This window comes from Cyprinodon tularosa, unplaced genomic scaffold (genome assembly GCF_016077235.1).
Source record: "Cyprinodon tularosa strain WSP-4 unplaced genomic scaffold, ASM1607723v1 ctg17, whole genome shotgun sequence".
Lineage (NCBI taxonomy): Eukaryota > Metazoa > Chordata > Actinopteri > Cyprinodontiformes > Cyprinodontidae > Cyprinodon > Cyprinodon tularosa.
The window spans coordinates 3,374,352-3,394,090 of NW_024038531.1; positions in this window are offsets into that span (position 1 = coordinate 3,374,352).

Sequence of the window (19,739 nt, forward strand, 5' to 3'; positions counted from 1 at the left end):
TTTAGAGATTGAAACAAATCTTTTCTTTTTGCTGATAAGGTTTAAGCAGTTGATCTAAATTAATTCAATCTGGTGTAATGTGGGCATTTAAAGTCTTTTTATAAATGGTATTCACACATTTTCACAGCGCAAGCATTGCATTTTACAGGGATTTACTGTGATACAGTCTAAGAGGTGCAAAATCTGGAAAATGAATGATAAGTAAAATGTGTTGTCGTTTTATTTACCGGTATTTATTTATTTATTTTTTAAATGCTATGCCAATGTCTTTATGGTTACTATGGTCACACACCTGGATTAATCAGTCTGCCCAGTAATGACAGACAGGAAACGGAGGAGCTGGCTGAAGTTCAGGAAGTAGCGGAGATTGTCAAACAGCCCATTGGCTGATTTCAAGGCATGTCACAGGTTCTTAGTTGCAATTTGGTTAGGGCATTTTTGGGGCGTACCCACAGGTAGAGACAGGTAATAATGCGAACTAAATGAAATTTCAGGGTTACTACTGAGTATATCCATTATCACCTCTGCTTGTCCTGATTCAAAATATATCAGCTTTTTATTGGGCACCGATAAGATTCATGTTTCCAAAAAACCTCAACAGGCAGAATGACTTCCAGTTTAAAAGCCAAACTTTGCCTCCATACAATCAGCAAGGTCTCATGTTTTGCACTGGAATCTACCTCTGCCGGCAGGTTAAAGTGACCTTAATTCTAAATATGTTGTTGTGTTTTTTTCATTTGCATTTGTGTCTAGTTGATGTTGGGACAACAATACTGACCTATGACTAGAGGAGTTAGCATTCACCTTAACTACATGCATGAGAACCATTTAAATTCTTTTTTTTTTTTTCTATAAATATTCTTTGAGGTAATGGTATTTTGTAATCTATATAAATGCATGTTTAAAAGAGCAAATTTAGAAGAGCAACAGAAAGAAATAACATTTCAAACTTAGCCCACTAGTTAGTTGTGCCGTTTTCAAAAGACGCTGAGGGCCCCCATGTGGTCTTTGAGGGCCCCTTGGTGCCTGCAGGTGACCCCTGCTATATAGTATTGTTATTAGAAAAATGAGAAACACCAGAACCAGTTTTGTAGATGACCTGAAGCCTGCTATCAAAGCCACCTGGGCTTCCATTTAGTCTCAGCAGAGCTTACTTTTCACACTAAACTAATGCAATAATTCATGCAAATGGAGGCCCAGCAAATAAACTGTTTAATGTTATGTGTTTGTGTATGAATTATTTTAGGAATATTACTCATATATATATACATTTCAATTTCTGAAAAAGCAACAAAACCGTTAAGATTTTTAATTCTGCTTGCATATTCAGCTTGACTTTAACATTTCTGAAAACCTATAAACTTAAGCAAAGATTTTTGATAACCAGGCCTTTTGGTATCAGGGGCACTGAGCCAAACAGTGAGCCATGAGCACTCTGCCCTGCACAAATACATGTCTAAGTACTGTGTACTTTGAAAAAGAAATAATATCTGCTCTCTAAACTGTCCATTTTCTTAAAAAACTGTAATGCAATGTTTTTTAATATAGGAGAAAATAAGGCACTATGGTTGGTCTGTTTGAGATACTAAAGTTAAGCTTTAGAAGCTGAAAATTTCCCCATACCATCCATAAATGGCTACTCTTTATCCCTGTTGAAAGGCCTACATGTGTAAAGCTTTTAGGATAAAAGCAGCCACAGCTCTGGAAGTCATTTTGACACAATTTCAGCCTATTTTCAGCAGACACAGGTCCACCTATTATAAAAAAAAAACGATAGTATAATACAAAAATGAAATGAGAATTTAATGAAAGCTGCAAGGCGAACAGAAATCTTATTGAAATGGACTCTGAAGCACTCAGATAATGAAATTTCAATGGCATCGTGGAAACAAGGATGTGTTATTTAGACAGCTATTTAAAGAAGTGTAAATCACAGCCTTTCAGAGTTACCGTGCAAGCATTACATATGATGTCCTTATACCAGAAGAGAGATAAGGTTTCAGTCATTCTAATTCGGCATTTCTTTCAACTGCAACTAAAATAACAAGTTGACCTTTTCTATCAGCCAGCGTAACAATATGAATATTGTTTAAATTTACAGTTGTTACCAAAATTATAAACACAGAGCCAAGAAAAAGTTCTGGTCTTTATGTTATTTGTATTGTTTATGCATTTAAGTTTTTAAAATATCATCATAGCATCATTACTAAACATTGAATCAGATGCTACTATCCAACAATTACTCAGTACTCAAGTAGCCTTTTTAACGAATAATTTTTTTCTTTTACTTGAGTTATTTCATGAATGACTAATTTTTACTTTTACTTGAGTAAAAAAAAACATTGCATTAGTGCTACTATTGTTTGATTACGCTGTTTGGGTACTCTACCCACCTCTGCTTCTATTATCTGAATAATAAGATTTTGCCCCTAAATCTGAGTATATATATATATATATTTTTTTTTACAATCAATGTTTTGCATAGGCAATTAAACTGACACCCCAAATGATAGTTTGTTGAACGTTTTTTTAGGCATGAAACATGATAAACATGTTTTTTTGTTGCAATCATAACACTTTGTGGGGTTTTGATAGAAAATTTGGCCAAACTTCTTGTCAGAATTGATATGGTTCATTTTAATTGATCGGTCTCCTGACAAATATTTGATTTGCCAGGATGAGGAGATTTGGCTTGTCAATGCGGGCATCAGCAAATTTCAATCAAGAATGAATATTAGCTACTCTAATAGGCTGATGTCTTGGCTGAAATGCATAGGAGATCCGATGTTCTACTAATTGCATCTATGGGGAAAAGTTGGGATGAGATTGTTGAAGAGTTTCATCACATCTGATCTATAACTGGCCACATTGGCATGAAAAATGTTTACAGGAGTCCAGCTGACTCTTTAAAACTAAAGAACATGGTACCAACTCCTGGTCATGGAGGGGGGAGTATTTTGCTTAGTTTGTGTTAGTTTATTTGCTTAGACCCGGTCTACCTGGACTGGATCTTTGGAGGTTCGTGAAAATAAAGAGGCTGAAAGAGTTTTGACTGAGAATTCAAACAGGTCCATACTTCCCCAGCTTTCAACGCCCATATGCTCTGTCGCCTAGCAACCATGACAGTTGACGCACAAAGCAGGCAAAGAATGGATACCAAACTTCTCACTATTGTTCAGGGAGCTAATAACATTTTCGATGCGCTTCAGCAGCAGTTCTGTCGTCGCAAATATATTTATTGTCCCTACACCTAAAAGCCACTACAATCTGAGCTTTAATGTCAGCCATTTTCACAGAGATGGATAAAACGTTTCAACAGACCAAACATTATCCGCCGCATATCTGGTTCAATAACCATTTAAAATAACTATTTTCATTAATTTCAGACAGATCTATTCACTTATATCATATTAAACTGCACCTCCAATATTCACCACTGTTTGGTCCCATTTACCTTATCCTCTGAGCACAGAGCAGCCGGCATGCTGGGACTCCCAATAGATCACGAGATACCCAAGGCTATGTAGGATACACTGGACCCATCCTTCAAAACGGGCCAAAAGAAAGCTGCATTTCTCGGCCACATGACGAGGAGTCTTCCATTCCAAACAGGCCTCAGCGCCACGCTATGATGTAATCTCTCTCTATTCTCCTATTCTGCAGAATCTGTTAGTTTAATCTCTAACGTTATGCTCTCTCTGCTTTTTCTCAGAGTAGCTTTGCCTCGTCTGTTCCTGTTTGGCTGTGATGCCATCCTGGAGAGAAACATCAGCTGTGCTGCTTCCATCAACACCCTTGTTTATAGATGTTGGAGATCGGCCTGTTTTCCAGTGCAGTCCTGTTTCTCTGACTGTGACTGGCTGGATGTGCTCTCTTCGTCCAATGGCATGTAAGCTGGCTTGGTGCACGTCGGCCTGGCTGTGTGTTTCCTGGACGGGGCCGCCTTTTGCAGCTGCTTTTGTATCTCTGCTTCTGTCTCCTTGAACCCCAGTCGGCCTCGGCAGATGGCCGCTCACACTGAGCCTGGTTCTGCTGGAGTTTTCTTCCTGCTAAAAGGGAGTTTTTCCTCTCCACTGTCGCTACAAGCATGCTTAGTGTTTGGGATTGCATTTGAGTGAGTCTGAATCAACTGGTTTTCCTTAGATAGAAAACTTTGAATCAATTTGACTGGATGATCTGGTTGAACTGTAAAGTGCATTGAGATGCCTCGTGTTGTGAATTGGCGCTATAGAAATAAACTGAATTGAATTGAACTGAATTAATCGGTGGACGAATCTGGCCTTCGGAGGACGCAGCTGCTGAATTTAACTCAGTAACTGTCCTGCATGTTTTAGTTCTGTCTCTGCTCTGTCATACCAGAATCGAATGAGTGCATGTCCTCCTCTGCAGCCATCAATGATGGAGGCCTGTCAATCACCCACTTATTTAAGTCAGGCGTGTTAAAGCAGGGATGCAGCTAAGTTAGGCAGGACAGCGAGTCCTAAAGTCCACGGTTTAAGACCACTGTCTTAAACCTTTCTGAATACAAGTCATTAATTTTCTAACATATTGTAGTAGTGCTTAACAAACCAGAATTTACTGTTTTAAATTTAGCTGTGATCATCCCAGTCTGAGGATTCCTCCAAATCCAGTCTCCAGTCATTACCACAGCATGTCCCAGCCAGAGTAGGAGGGCTGATTGCAGCTCATCAAGCTGTCAGCTGGAAGTGCATGCTGAACGTGGCCCACGGTCGAGTGGCTTTCCCGACTGCCACATTTTCCTCACTTCACTGCAAATCAAACGGCTGTTGTTTTTAGGCCTGAGATCAGTTTAATTTGTAGAAAAGATGAGAGAAGGTGGATTACTCAGCACACCTAGGTCTTTTTATATTCCTCCATTGAGATGCAGGAAGGGGGGGCTTATCTTTTAAAACGCAGACAAAGCTTTACTGTGACATCACCTGAGCTACTTTCTCTCAGTTTTCAGCTTGGTGCCATTTTACAAAACGAGTTGAGGCGTCATCCGAATCAACTCAAAGGAGATCTTATCCTGCATATTTAATCTTAAACTATAGGCACATTTCCCAGCATTCACTATGGTTTAACCTTTAGTAATAACCAGAAAATGTTACGAAGAATAAAAGTCAAGTTTTAAAATGAGGTTGCTATTGCACTGCAAATAAAGTACAGTTTATAGAAATCTGCGTTCTGATACAGGGAGTACAAACAGTAAGAGATAGAGAAAAGATCATGTTAACTCAAAACTATGTACAGTCGACGGTTGGTTTTCTAATTTCAGAAATATGCCTCATAGTATGAGCTGCTCTACATTCAAACCAGCAAAGACAATCTCTTTATTATATTTTCAGAGCTCCCAAGGCAGTTCACACAGAGCCAGAAGATTGTTCTCTCACATCAATTACTCCAGTTGCAAATAAAGAAACAAGTTAGCAGCAAATATCAAATTAAATCTCTCAATTACATTTTAATTAAGGGACAGTAATGCGTTTTCAGAAGGCACAGATGCGTATAATTTCCAAGTCTTACTGGCTGCATAAACTGCATTTCTCAATTATACGAAATGCACATCTAAAGCAGTCATTCAGGAGTCTGGTAAAAACAGCTGATGAGATTTACTTGAGGGAGAATAATACCTATATCTGGTTTGAGAGAAAATTGAAGACAGTAAAGTGAAGGCACACAGACAAGATAAGGTAATCTGTGTTTTTGAAAGCAGCAATTGCCTTATGGAGAAAAGGGAAATACTGCAGTTTGAAATCAACAGATCAGTGCTGCTCTTTGATGCATGTAATCAGTGAGGCAATTCTTCTTGAATGCATATAATCAGCACAACATTTTGCATCCAGCAGGGTTCAGATTAGAAAGAGCTTTGTAACTAAAGCTTTGCTTCTATCATGACACAGAGGCAAACGCCTTTGAGACACAGTCTGATTCTAGTAATAATTTCATGGATTTCTATTTTGAAACCATTTGATTACGAAGTTTTCGACCTGCCAATCAACCAATCTGTTTTACCTATCAGACAGCAGCTCCAGCATTGGGGAAAAAAAAAAAAAATCAAGGTTTCGTCCACCTATTGTTCCAACACATAATTTAAAACTTAAAGATATTTGAAAAGAACTCCTGTTGTTTAACACCTAAGAGTAAGCGTTTGTTTCACTTTACAGATACCAAGGCCACATCTAGCTTTAAAACAGTTCAGCTTAGCTCTGACTTTCTGCTTAGTTGCATAGTTTGTGTTTCTTTGCACAATATGCAAGATATTAAATGTACAATGGAGGATTTGCACGAATTTTTAAAAAGACCCACCCTCTCAACTTAAAACATAAATGTACATGCACAACCCTTTACTTGCTGCTGAGAGAGAATGCCTATTAAATGTGAACATGTGCAAGCCCATTTCTTCTTGTGCACGCTCTGTTTAAAAGTTGCTGTTTGCATCCCTCATTCAAGCGGACTTTTCAAAAGACGATTTGCAATTTTTCCACTATGTCAGACTTACCACCGGTAAGTTAAAATGGGGACGAGCACGAGCCTTACATAAACATATCACCAGAATGATGGACAATTAGGAGGACCACTTATTTTGATGATCCACCCAGAAAAAGAACCTCCTCCACTAAACATTTAAAGTTCTAAGAACTAACTTTAGATGGGATGAAACCCAGCTATAGGCCAATGTCCTTTATAAGGAGGAAATGGAATTATTCCACCAATACTTGGGAATAGTTTTCATTAAACACCTGCAATATGATACAAAAACTCCTCAAAAATTGTCCGAAAGAGTTAAAGATTTATTTATAGCAGACGTTTGTGTATTTTGATGACAGTGAAATAATAAAAACATTTTTTTGCTTTTTATTTTCTTTTTTCAACTGGCTAGATAACTTACTGTACCCAATTTTATTCTAAACACATATTTTAATGCTTTTCAGTTAAAATAAAGTTTTTCCTGTTGCCTTTTTTTTTTTCAACAGCAGTCAGATTTTTTCTGCCACTTCAACTATTTTTCACTGTCTTTTGGTTGTTGCGGTATGGATTTGTTTATTCATTAAATGAATGAACCGACAATCTCATTTAACGGTTAGTTAAAAATCCTTCACTGAAGCTTAAACTGTCAGTAAATATTCCTGAAGTATCTTCACAGTTACCCCATTTTTTTTTAAGAAAATAAAATCAAAGTAAAATAGGTTAAATTCCCCAGCCTAATCTTATTGATAAACTTGATCAAATTCAAGTTTGATCATTACTTTATAATGTAATAGTATTAAAATATCTAAAAATAGGTTTACTTTTATTTTCTTAAAGATCACTTGTTTAATTGAGACTGGATGATTATCTGCAATATCTTTATCGATGTGTAAGAAAAATCCTATTTTCATAGATTGGACTAAGAAATTATTCTGACATAGATTCAGAATAATATCTTACCATAGATTGGACTTACCTTGTAGCATTAAGGACATCTAAGGCTTTATTTGGAAGCAGGTGAGCCGTTGCTCCAGAACAGGTGTCAGGCTTGGCCATCAGTGTGCTATAAAAATGAGAACAGAGGATGCTCAAATGCTAGACAGAGGTCAGACCAGCAATCTCTATTTATTCACTGGATTGCTGATTCCCATTTGACAGTACAGGGTTGAAGTGAAGCCCCCAGCCATCATATTGGTACTCCCTAGTTAGAGCGGTGCGCTACAACATCGAACAACAATGATGTTCTCATTAAGAATTTAAAAATTAAGATAAATTTACCACTTTGACACACACTTGCTGTTTTAATAGCATCAGTAAATTACTTTAACTTAAAATAAAAAAGACACATCACATTGCATAGTCATTATGAAGTCAATGAAGTCTCTAAATCATGTAATATAACATATTATAGAAATCCACCACAATAACATTAATGTGTTAATGGAGCTAAATGATGATGTGCATATGGCAATAACGTCTTACATATAATTTTAAGATTTTACATAAAGACTGAATTACAAGTACATGTCTGTTATTGCTATAGTATTTTTCTATTTGCAAATTTTGCATGCATGATGCCATATACCTTTATACTGTGCATTAGCCTTCAAATTTGACAAATTTATAATAGAGCTAAATTAATAAACCAATTTAATAACTCCACAGAGCTTCAGTTTCTACACAAGCAAAATCACATAAATTGGTAAAATAACAGGCAACATCAAGTTCATATTTTTGTTTTTGCTCTTAGCTACAAGAATCTGATCATTTGAAAAAAAAAAAAAACAATACATACAAGCAGGTATGCACACACTGACACAGACAGTGAAATTACTGATGAAATGACTTCCCACAGCCGGCAAACTGCTTGTTTTGGCAGCGAAATACTACACATGTAGGCATTTTTACTGCACGTCTCTGTGGGAGTGGGGAGTACCAGCATGGTGGACGGTGGCTTCACTGTTTTTAGGCCATCAGAAATCCAGTGAATAAATAGAGATCAGTGGGTCAAACCAGCACTTTAACCTAGCTGGAATAACAATTAAACATTACCTGCAAAATTTGAATTTTGCATTAAATATAATAATGTTCTTGCATTTTGTGCACTACCTCCAATACTTTTAGATACTTTTGCTGAAAATTGTTTTAAAAATATGGTTTATATTTCCATTACACCATAGTCCCTACTGTTCTACACAAGCTGTCATTAAATTTATATACATTAATTTAAACCAAATTATATAACTATATTGAGACTTCATTTATTTAGCCTATATCTATATCGTGTTTTTTTTAACCAATTTTCTTATATTTTTTTTACTTTTATTTGATCAAACACGAAGTAATCATCCTTTATAAGTAATATTTACTACCCACCTCTGAACATATGGTTTAATTCTGAAGATTTTGTTTCAAAACTATTTGTGCATTGTAGGTATGAATTTGAAGTTGTAGAGAGAGTTACATTCTACAGCATTAAATCTGAAAGAAGAAACAAAGATTTGAGAGAGAAAAGAAAATATTTGAGAGGGAGCGGATGTTTTGAGTGTGAGCGTTATAAGTTTTGAGTGCAAGAAGATGAAATTCTTTTCTCAAATTGAAATTATGCGCTCTTGCATTATGGCAGCATAATTCTCCCATATATGTGTAGAATAAAAAAGAAATCACAAGTACAACATTTTTCTTTTTTTTTTTTTTTCCACCTGTTCAAATTTTAAGTAGAAGTACACAAATTCTGTTCTACAAGTTGCACATCAAAAGCATCTTACATTCTCAGTTTTGCTTCAAATGGTCCAGAACTATTGTTGCAAAATTATTTGTGCATTTTAAATTTGGTGTTTTGTAACTGTAGATCTTGTAGATCTGTCACAACTTCAAAAAAAGTTCTTCAAATTCTTGAGTACAAGTACACAAATTGTGTTCAGTGAGTTGCACATTAAAAATGTCTTCCATTCAGTTTTGCTACAGTTGATCTAAAACAAATGGTGCAAAACAAATTCAAACACGCATATCAAAATCTCAAAAAATATATATATATTTTTTTCCTTAACACAAATACAAACCAATTAATACAACTGCACGAATCTGCTGCTGTGAGTCAAAATTACAAAACACCAAAGTGCCAATGCACAAATAATTTTGCAACATTTCTGAACCATTTAAAACAAAACTGAGAATGTCAGAGGTTTTTCATGTGCAACTTGTAGAACAGAATTTGTGTACTTGAACAGGTGTACAAAAAAAAATTAAAATGTATTTTTTTTTTTATTCTACACATACAAAACTTAGAATGTAACTCTCTCTACAACTTCAAATTCACACTTACAATGCACAAATAGTTTTGAAACAAAGTAACCTTCATATTTAATGGCTGTTAAATGCTGTAGGCTGACCAGCAGGGGGACATGCGCGCACAAGAAGCGTGGCGAAAATAGTCAGCAGGAAGGCTTTTCGACATGACTGGAAATGACTTCATTAGTTTTAATCAAGCCTTAAATGTTATTTTTAATTTCAATTACAGAAACCAAACCTTACAACAAGTGAACCCTAATAGTCCACTGACCCAACCACAGCTGATTTAAATGATTTATTCTAACAGCTGTTCAACAGAATCCTTAATTAGGTGAAGACAAAAAGCACGCCCTGAAAAATAAATTAAATAAACATAATTCGTAGCAATTAAAAGAAACTCAAAACTTTGTATTTCAGTTTCTGTACTAAATTTACCTAATTACCTCACTAAATTCTTTAAATTCATAACAAGCATTAAATAACTCAGCACATTTAGAATTGACCTAATATTTGCAGCCAGAAACTCTACAAAACCAACAGGCACTAAAACAAGAATGACCCAGAAAAAAATAAAATAAAGATATTTTTAAATAAAGAGTTCAAATGTTCTGTTAATGTCATACCTGCGCGTCGGAGTCATCGCTTCTAAATGCAGGAGAGGCCAGTAACGCACCTGGCGCTGACCGGAAGTGCTAATTAGCAGGTGCAGCCAATCAGCTTCCAGAGGCCACTAACTGATGGAGCGTAGGTAAAAACTGGGAAAACATAGATGCTTCCACAAAAAAATGGTGTTTTATTGAAAAAACTGGGTTGAATGCAAAGTTTTTCTTTTACTAGGCAGGAAATTACTTTAAGTGATTAATTAGCGGAAGACTTTCAGCTAAATGTGTCACACTTGGTAACTAAAAGACCTCTAAATATGTTTCCAAGCATCCAATAGTTTATATTTCTCAGGACTGATAAATGAAAACGGTTTTCAGACAAACGAAAGAGGAAATACAGAAACTATTTATGTTTAGTCCTAAAATATAGCCCAAAAAAATTTTAAATAACCCAATTTCCAACAATTTTGCACAGTCACAAAATTAGACTTCAGGCTGTATTATCATTTTGTACACACAGAGTGTATACAAAAATAAATTTTGTTCAGTTTAGCCCTTCAAGACATTGATAAAGGTAAGCAGCAGTGATAATGTAAACGTACGACTGTATATTGTTACAGTTCCAACATTCACGATTTGTTTGTTAGTTAAATCCAATTTTATGCAATACTCAGCAGTCTAATGGCATTTGGAAAGAAACTGTTTCAGAATCCGCTGGACCTGCATCGGATGATTCAAGGTCTCTTTCCAGAGGGCAGCAGGAAAGAGACTTTCAGGAATTGGCATAATTTATATACTTTTATTTACTACACCAAATATAAAGTTGAGCTATTGTATTTATTTATGCAGGTTGGGGGCACTGATACACTGTGAAGGTTACTGGTATCAACAGATATTTCCAACCTTTTTTTTCTTTTCTTTTTTTTTTTATCTGGTAGTCGTTCAAATCAAATAACAATATTCTAATTGGCAATTTCTGTGAAGGTTGTTAGATCAGACATGTTTAAGGTAAAAAAAAAAAAAAGTAAGAATGTGGCAAATCGGGTAAATCTGTGCCAGGTTTGTTAAATGAGTTCAAGTAAACTAAGTAAAGGGTCTGTCATCAGTAGTTTGGAACAACATACCAAAAATATAACCCAATTTAACAGGCAGGGTGCACCATTCAGTCACTGCAGCTGAAGTAGTCCAAACGGTGTGACCATATAATGATCCCATCCCAGCAGCAGATCAGTACACACGGGTTTGATCTGAAGAGATGCAAACAGGGATCCAAGGACAGCTGAGGTTTTGTGAATTAATTAAAACTCATTGAAAATAAATAAATTTAAGTAAAAAATGTTTGCTATGGACTAAGTTATGTGGATGGATTTGAGCTCTTAAATAGATTGTCATCTCTGTCAGCAATATGTTCCAGATGATGGGTTCTGAAATACGTTAATGCATCATCAGGTTGTAATCTTGTTGCTCAGCTTCATATTTCTTCCCAATAATCAGTGTTCAAAGCAGACAGGTGGTTCAGCAGGTGGTGGAGTAGCCATACAGAGTCCATAACGGTGAAATAACATTCACAACAAAGGCTGTGTGGGCCTCCTGCTGCCTTTTATCTGCCATAGCCGAGGCGAGAGATAAAGCCGGAGAACATGGGAGAGAGCATCATTACAAATCCATCTACACTCTTTATCTAATCACTAATGGCTTTGGAGAGGAGTTTCTACACCATCAACACTGCAGTTTTTTTTTCACATTTCTTGCAATATCCCGCCTCTCAAACCAGCCATTATGTAAATTGAAATACAAAATATTCTGCTTTTCTTGCTCCATCCAAATCTTCTTCCTTCCAGCCAGGATGACCTTTCTATGGTGAAGCATGCCAGTGATCTCTTGTGGAAATATCTGATTTTAACATCAGATTTGCCTGGAAGATTTCCAACTGTATTCAGGACTCTTAAAGGGTAAAACAATCTTCATGGGAAAACTGGGATTAGGGCTGACAAAAGAGAAATAATGGTGTTGTTCCTACCACTGAGCTTGTTTTTCTTTAAAGTTAAAGGTCAATATCGTACACAAATTCCTGAAGGCCACTTTCCAACTGGTTACAGCTTTCTCCTGAATCCAAACCATCATACAAGAGCTTGGTTGATGATTCCTGCCAGTGTTGTGTCAGGGGTAGCACCACGTGGAGAACGACCTTTTTAACCATGTGTCAGCGGCCTGAGATGCTACAGGGAGGCCCTCTCAGTGTAGCGTGTCTGAATGTCAGCGTCAGACTGTCCACTAAAGCAAAGAAGGCTAGAATTTTTAGAAGGAGTTTAGAAAGAATAAAAGGTGTTGAAGAAAAGCATTAATAACAATCAACCTTCAGATTTCAAAACAGTGATTAACATTTTTGAGTTTATTGTATAGATGAAAAAATGGCTTCTTTTTTTCTCGTACATCGATTTCTAGTACGTTTTCTTTTTAAACAGGTAGAGATTTTACTTAAAAGAAATAAAACAATAAATAAATAAATCCACAGGTCTATTTCTAACTTAAAATATTTCTTTCATTCCAGTTTTCCTGCAAGTCTCCTGAGGCCGTGACATTGCTGACAAACCAGAGAATGAGCTGCTAGTTGCACCTGCGGCTGTGAACGACACCTTGTTGTGATTTGGAAGGTGTGCATGTGTCACGCTCCGACAACGAGATTGGAGAGTTCTGTCAAAATGTCACATTCCTCTACCAGCAAAGAGGCCAGACATGTTTTTTTATGACAAATAGAAATGATCCCAAAATGCTTTTAAGCCTCAAATAAAAAACAATTGCAAAAAATCTAAATCTGGCTGCAGGTTTGAAAGTGAGTTTTAATTCAGTTAAAATATTCATAGCATTTCCTCAAAACTTTAGTTCTCCTTTGAAGCCTCAGTCTCTTTATAAATAATTTATTGCTTCCTCCTTTGAAATGTGAGTAAAACACAGTAAATCCTTGTATGATCATTTGGGAAAACTTTAGTTATATTCACTATCATCAGTCACTAAATTCACCAAGTAAAACACATTCTAAAAACTTATCACAGACTGATGTTTGCAATTTGTTTTGTTTTTGCTTCCAGCAAATAAAAACACAACTTAATGATTAAAATGCTTCATTTGATCAATAAAAAAATTAATGCACTGTGTTTTTTGAGAGCATTCATCAAAAAAATAATCTATTTTCTTTAATAAATAAAGTTAAAATATTATTCTTTATTTGTTATATGAGTTTTAAGAGGATTTTCTAACTATTACCACCCACCCTCTATTTTAAAAATGTATAGTGTCACTTGAAGGCATTTTATTAGATCCCATCTAACCATTTCTTCTCCCTATCCACCACTTCTCTGCCAGATGCTTCTTTATCAGAGGAATGAAAATGCCCTTTCAGAATTATTTCTTCCTAGAACTTAGTTCTTTCAGAAAAAGAAGCAACATATTATAAAACAGCCTGAGATCTCTGCAGTGTTTGGTTTACCGAGCATAAAGCCGTGGGTTATTTATAGACTCATGAAAGGTGGCAGACGATTCAGATGAATGAAAATCCAAGCTGCAGTCTGCAACCCCCAGAGTATAAATTGAAATCTAAACCATAAACTACAACAATTAAACAGTTCAGTGAGTTGTTGAACAGCCTCAGTCTGCTGGTTCGCTGCTCTGAGCTCGTACAGACATCCGTGTCTCTGAATTCTCTGTTTGGATTCGATCTTTCCAAGAGATGCCACTTGCTGCATTACATCAGATTCTTTGGCCTCCACAGATGATACAGATAACAAAGAATGCTTGCAGTTGATGGTAAGTCAGACTTTAGGAGAGATGTCAATTTGAAAACATAAAGCTATTTAAAAATAAGGTTTTTGTGAGTTTAAAATGTTTTCTTCCAATCAGTGATTTCCAGGTTTTCATGGCTCAGGTCCTCCAGGACATTTTCTAAACTAATCAGAGAGAACTTCCTTCCTGTCAGGACAGATAATGCAATGGGAATGGTCCAGTATATGTAGATAAACCTGCACCCTTTTCCACTTTGTGTTTGACCTGTATGTCGTATAAAAGATGCACAAACACCATAGATGGATCTGTAGGCGGGGAACGGCCAACGGATGAATGAAAGAACAAAGTACGGATACATTTATGGAGCCTAGAGTAAAAAGTGTGGATGACAGATGGGTAATTAGTGCAAGTGTCTGTCGAATCCATCTGCACTGAGTCAATTCACCAACAGGAAACTCCAGAGGTGAAACTCCGGCCTCTGCTGCTGCTAAACACTCCAGATCAGCAGTGAGGATTCTCCCTCAGTCTTAGAATGAGAAGCTGCTCAGGGCCTAAACGTGCTCCTCTGCCTCCCTCCTGCTGGTTTTGTGTTGTCGATGACAAGCAGGAAGAGGAGGGAGGCGTTTGCGTGCACATATGTGTTGCTTCTGCACGCAACCCGAGGCGAGCCCTTTCTTAAATCACGCAACTAAACAACACAAACACCAACAACTTCTCAGAGGGAGGTCCGCGCTGTCATGGTAACAGCGTAGAGTGACCTTCAGAGGCTGCTGATGCTCCCGGAGCCGCCTCCTATTCTGCCTGGCTCAGACTTTGTGAGTCATCAGCAGCATTGAAATTCACATGCTCCCTCTCTAGGGGTTTGGGCTTATTAGAATGGATGAGCAAATGTGGAGAAAATGATGGACAGAGCAGCAACTTTGCCAAATTTTTGCCTAATGATTTAAATAGATCACAAACAAGCTGGAGATCTTGGCTGTAAACATTCCGGATGAAAGTAAGTGGGTTTCTGATAGTATGATGGGATGCAGGCTGTTATGTCATATGCATCCTTTTTATCAAGAAGTGCATGAGGATGGGGCTCCAACAAACCGCAGGTGGGATATGAAATTACATCTTTCATGACAAGATTTCCGCTCCAGATTTCTCAGACTTGATAATATTTTATGAGGGTGTTCCACCAGGGGAGATTGTCTCCGAGGATCACTGAACACATAAGTCTTCCATGATGGGCTGAGTCTCCACTGTGATGCTAACAGACATGCTGGCTGGAGACGCTGCCACCCGCTGGTGAAGAGCAGGAATCAGAGCAGAGAAGACACTCTTGGAGGCGGCGTTGGATGAAGAAGATACTGGTCCAGCTGTGGTTAAGAATCAATGCAGAAACTGATTAGAGTCAAAGCACCGTGTGTGTAGAGGGGGGATGGAATCAGTTTTTCTGGGTATGTTTCCTGAAGGATGATGAGTGTGACTGGATAAGACACATTGATCCGGATACACTTCCTGTTGCCTTGGAAACCACTCTTGGTCGGAAAGGCATCTCTGTATCAGATCACTTTTTCCCACAGCCTAACTCTTAAAGCCTGCCATACTCTACTTTAGACGCAGCGATGAGGAACAGTGTAACAACCAAATGAGAACACAGTCAGGTTTATATCTCATGCATTTAAACTGATTTTAAACCAAGACACATTTTTATAGAGTCCAAAACATTCTGTTAAAATTAATGCATCAAAAATAAAATATCTTTTAATCAAAAAGCAATAAATTCAGTCATATTCTGTTTGACAGTTTTATTATTGTAATAGGTAAAATTTAATTATAATGTTGCAGTTAATGACAATAAACCAATGACTAACAAAAGCAGGGGAGGTGAGAATAACATTCATTTCAAAACAGGTCATTTGTCTTTAGTTAGGTTTTCTTTGCTTGAAGTTTAAATTTGCTGGATGACACAAAAGATTTTAAAATACAAAAAATACAAAGATATCCTTTATAAGCTTCTTGCACTTGTGGAGACAAATTAATCTTTTTTTCTATTGAATATTAAAGTTAATAAAAGTTAAAATAAAGTGGAAGGCATTGGACCTTTTTTAACAGAAATGTATTAATATGTTTTAATTATCTTTAAATCTTTAATTTAGAAATACCTAGTGTAGTTAAAAATCAAACAATGTATTTATTTTTCTTCACTAAATGACCAGAATCCCTTTTGTCCACAAAATAGAAATGTATCTTCTTGTTTAAGATTTCTGAATATTGGAGAACTCAGAGAAGAAGAACTAAGTTGGCTGTGAACAGAAAATGATTTGATTGAATGATTGTTGAAGCCTTTGTGTTGATCTGACTGAATGGTTTGGATGATTATTCTGCTAAAAGGCAAAATCAAGGTCCGTTTTGAATTTTTCTGCAAGACCACATCAAGGACAAAAAGCCTTATTTGGGCCATGGGTTGTTTTGGAGATTTGACAACCTGGTGTAACAGAGTCTTAGCTCAGTGTTAAGCGACTGGGTTTTTTGTTCAACTTTCTGCACCATCGTGTTCTCTGTGCATGTGCAAGCTTTGCTACAGTCGAAACTAAAATTGAAAGATTTCAGGTGTATAATATGTGCAGAGAGTCCTGCATAAAATGACAAAAAGTAGCACCTTAGATTGGGTTGGTTGCTCGGGTGTTACACTATATTGCCAAAAGTATTTGCTCACCTGCCTTGACTCACATATGAGCTTAAGTGACATCCCGTTCCTAATCCATAGGGTTCAATATGACGTCGGTCCACCCTTTGCAGCTAGAACAGCTTCAACTCTTCTGGGAAGGCTGTCCACAAGGTTTAGGAGTGTGTTTATGGGAATTTTTGACCATTCTTCCAGAAGCGCATTTGTGAGGTCGCACACTGATGTTGGACGAGAAGGCCTGGCTCTCAGTCTCCGCTCTAATTCATCCCAAAGGTGTTCTATCGGGTTGAGGTCAGGACTCTGTGCAGGCCAGTCAAGTTCATCCACACCAGACTCTGTCATCCATGTCTTTATGGACCTTGCTTTGTGCACTGGTGCACAGTCATGTTGGAAGAGGAAGGGGCCAGCTCCAAACTGTTCCCACAAAGTTGGGAGCATGGAATTGTCCAAAATGTCTTGGTATGCTGAAGCATTCAGAGTTCCTTTCACTGGAACTAAGGGGCCAAGCCCAGCTCCTGAAAAACAACCTCACACCATAATCCCCCCTCCACCAAACTTTACACTTGGCACAATGCAGTCAGACAAGTACCGTTCTCCTGGCAACCGCCAAACCCAGACCCGTCCATCAGATTGCCAGATGGAGAAGCGCGATTCGTCACTCCAGAGAACGCGTCTCCACTGCTCTAGAGTCCAGTGGCGGCGTGCTTTACACCACCGCATCCGACGCTTTGCATTGCACTTGGTGATGTATGGCTTGGATGCAGCTGCTCGACCATGGAAACCCATTCCATGAAGCTCTCTGCGCACTGTTCTTGAGCTAATCTGAAGGCCACATGAAGTTTGGAGGTCTGTAGTGATTGACTCTGCAGAAAGTTGGCGACCTCTTCGCACTATGCGCGTCAGCATCCGCTGACCCCGCTCCGTCAGTTTACGTGGCCTACCACTTCGTGGCTGAGTTGCTGTCGTTCTCAAACACTTCCATTTTCTTATAATACAGCTGACAGTTGACTGTGGAATATTTAGGAGCGAGGAAATTTCACGACTGGATTTGTTGCACAGGTGGCATCCTATCACAGTTCCACGCTGGAATTCACTGAGCTCCTGAGAGCGACCCATTCTTTCACAAATGTTTGTAAAAACAGTCTGCATGCCTAGGTGCTTGAATTTATACACCTGTGGCCATGGAAGTGATTGGAACACCTGATTCCAATAATTTGGATGGGTGAGCAAATACTTTTGGCAATATAGTGTAAGAGATTTTTCACATGGTATATGTTCAGGCAAGATCCAGTCTGGTATAGGAAAGAACAACAATGCAGACTTTGATTGAATTACAGAAAAGCAACAAAACAAGTGAAAACATCCAAATCCATAACAAACCCATCCATTTTTAGTCACGCTTTATCCCAGCTGGGGTCGTGAGGGGTGCTGGTGTTTATCTCCAGCTGTCAATGGGCAAGAGGCGGGGTACACCCTGGACAGGTCGCCAGTCCATCGCAGAGAGAAACAACCATTCACACACACCCACATCTAACGAGAATTTAGAGAAGCTAATTAACCTAACAGTCATGTTTTTGGACTGTGGGAGGAAGCCGGAGTACCCGGAGAGAACCCACACATGCACAGGGAACATGCAAACTCCATGCAGAAAGACCCCAGGCCGAGAATCGAACTTGTACACTGCAAAAACGATCTAGAAATAAGTAAAAATGTCTTAAATCAAGTCTATTTACCCTTGATTTGAATAGGTAAATTTGATAATTTGCCAATGGAATTATTATGTTTACCCCTAAAATAAGATAATTAGATAATATGCACTCGGAATAAGACAATGCAATTGTGTTTTCTTATTTTAAATCTAAATTGTCTTGTCCCATTGGCAAAATATCTCTTTAATCTCCTCAATTTAAGAAGAAATGCACTTATTTTAAGAAAAAATGACATATCTAGATTTTAATTTTTTCCAGTGTAACCTTCTTGCAGCAAGGCAGCAGTGCTACCCTCTTCTTCACCGTGCAGCCCCTCCATCACAAACTTACTTAAATTGTTCCCTAATTTTCAGCGCTGCATCAAATTTGTATGTAATATGTAGTTTAAATCAACCAAAGAATATTGATTTTTATATAAATTCTTGGCAAAAAATAAATAATATCCATCATCATTATTTTATTTGGTGGTAAATATTTCCACATTCTGGTCCTTGAACATTTAGAGACCAAAATAAACCATCAAAAGTAACATTCTTTTTTTTCTAGCCTGATTAGCCAAATTATGCCATTTGGAAAATGTCAGGCAACTGGAGCGTCATTAGTTGATTTTCCTTTCCGTTTTTGAACTTTCAGTACCACGTTGACTTTTACAGAGCAATTCAACAAAGGGCAGCTCCACATGTGGCTGAGGTTATTCAGGAAAAAGCTTGCACAGAGGGTTAGAAGTCTCATTATTGCAGTTTTCCACCTCCAGTGTGAAGCTGGTTCTAAACACAAATGGTCAAAAAGGACAATTTTTATGGTGAAAGACTGAAATAACTTCAAACGTTCAATGAGTGATTGCTGATTTTGCTGATAGCATAGGGAGACATTAAATAAAAAAAAGAAGTGTCACCTAGAAAAGCCTGGCTTTATCAGCAGCTTTAAAGGAATTCACTGGTTTAGATGTTTAAAAGGTGCATGGGTGATCACTCTCAGGGTGCTGGTGGAGATTCTGATAAATAAGACCAGAAGAAATGATCAGAGGATATTGCAAAAAGAGCGTCAAGTATCTTTTCCGCCCATCTGTTTTTACCCTTTCAGGAATCTTGACCCAGACGTGTTCTGTACGGATGAGCGCCTTCTTGCACTGAGGGACCCTGGAGATGGAGAAGATTTGCCGCAGAAGCGAGAACATGAAACTAACGGATAATAAAATGTTTCCAGCTACCT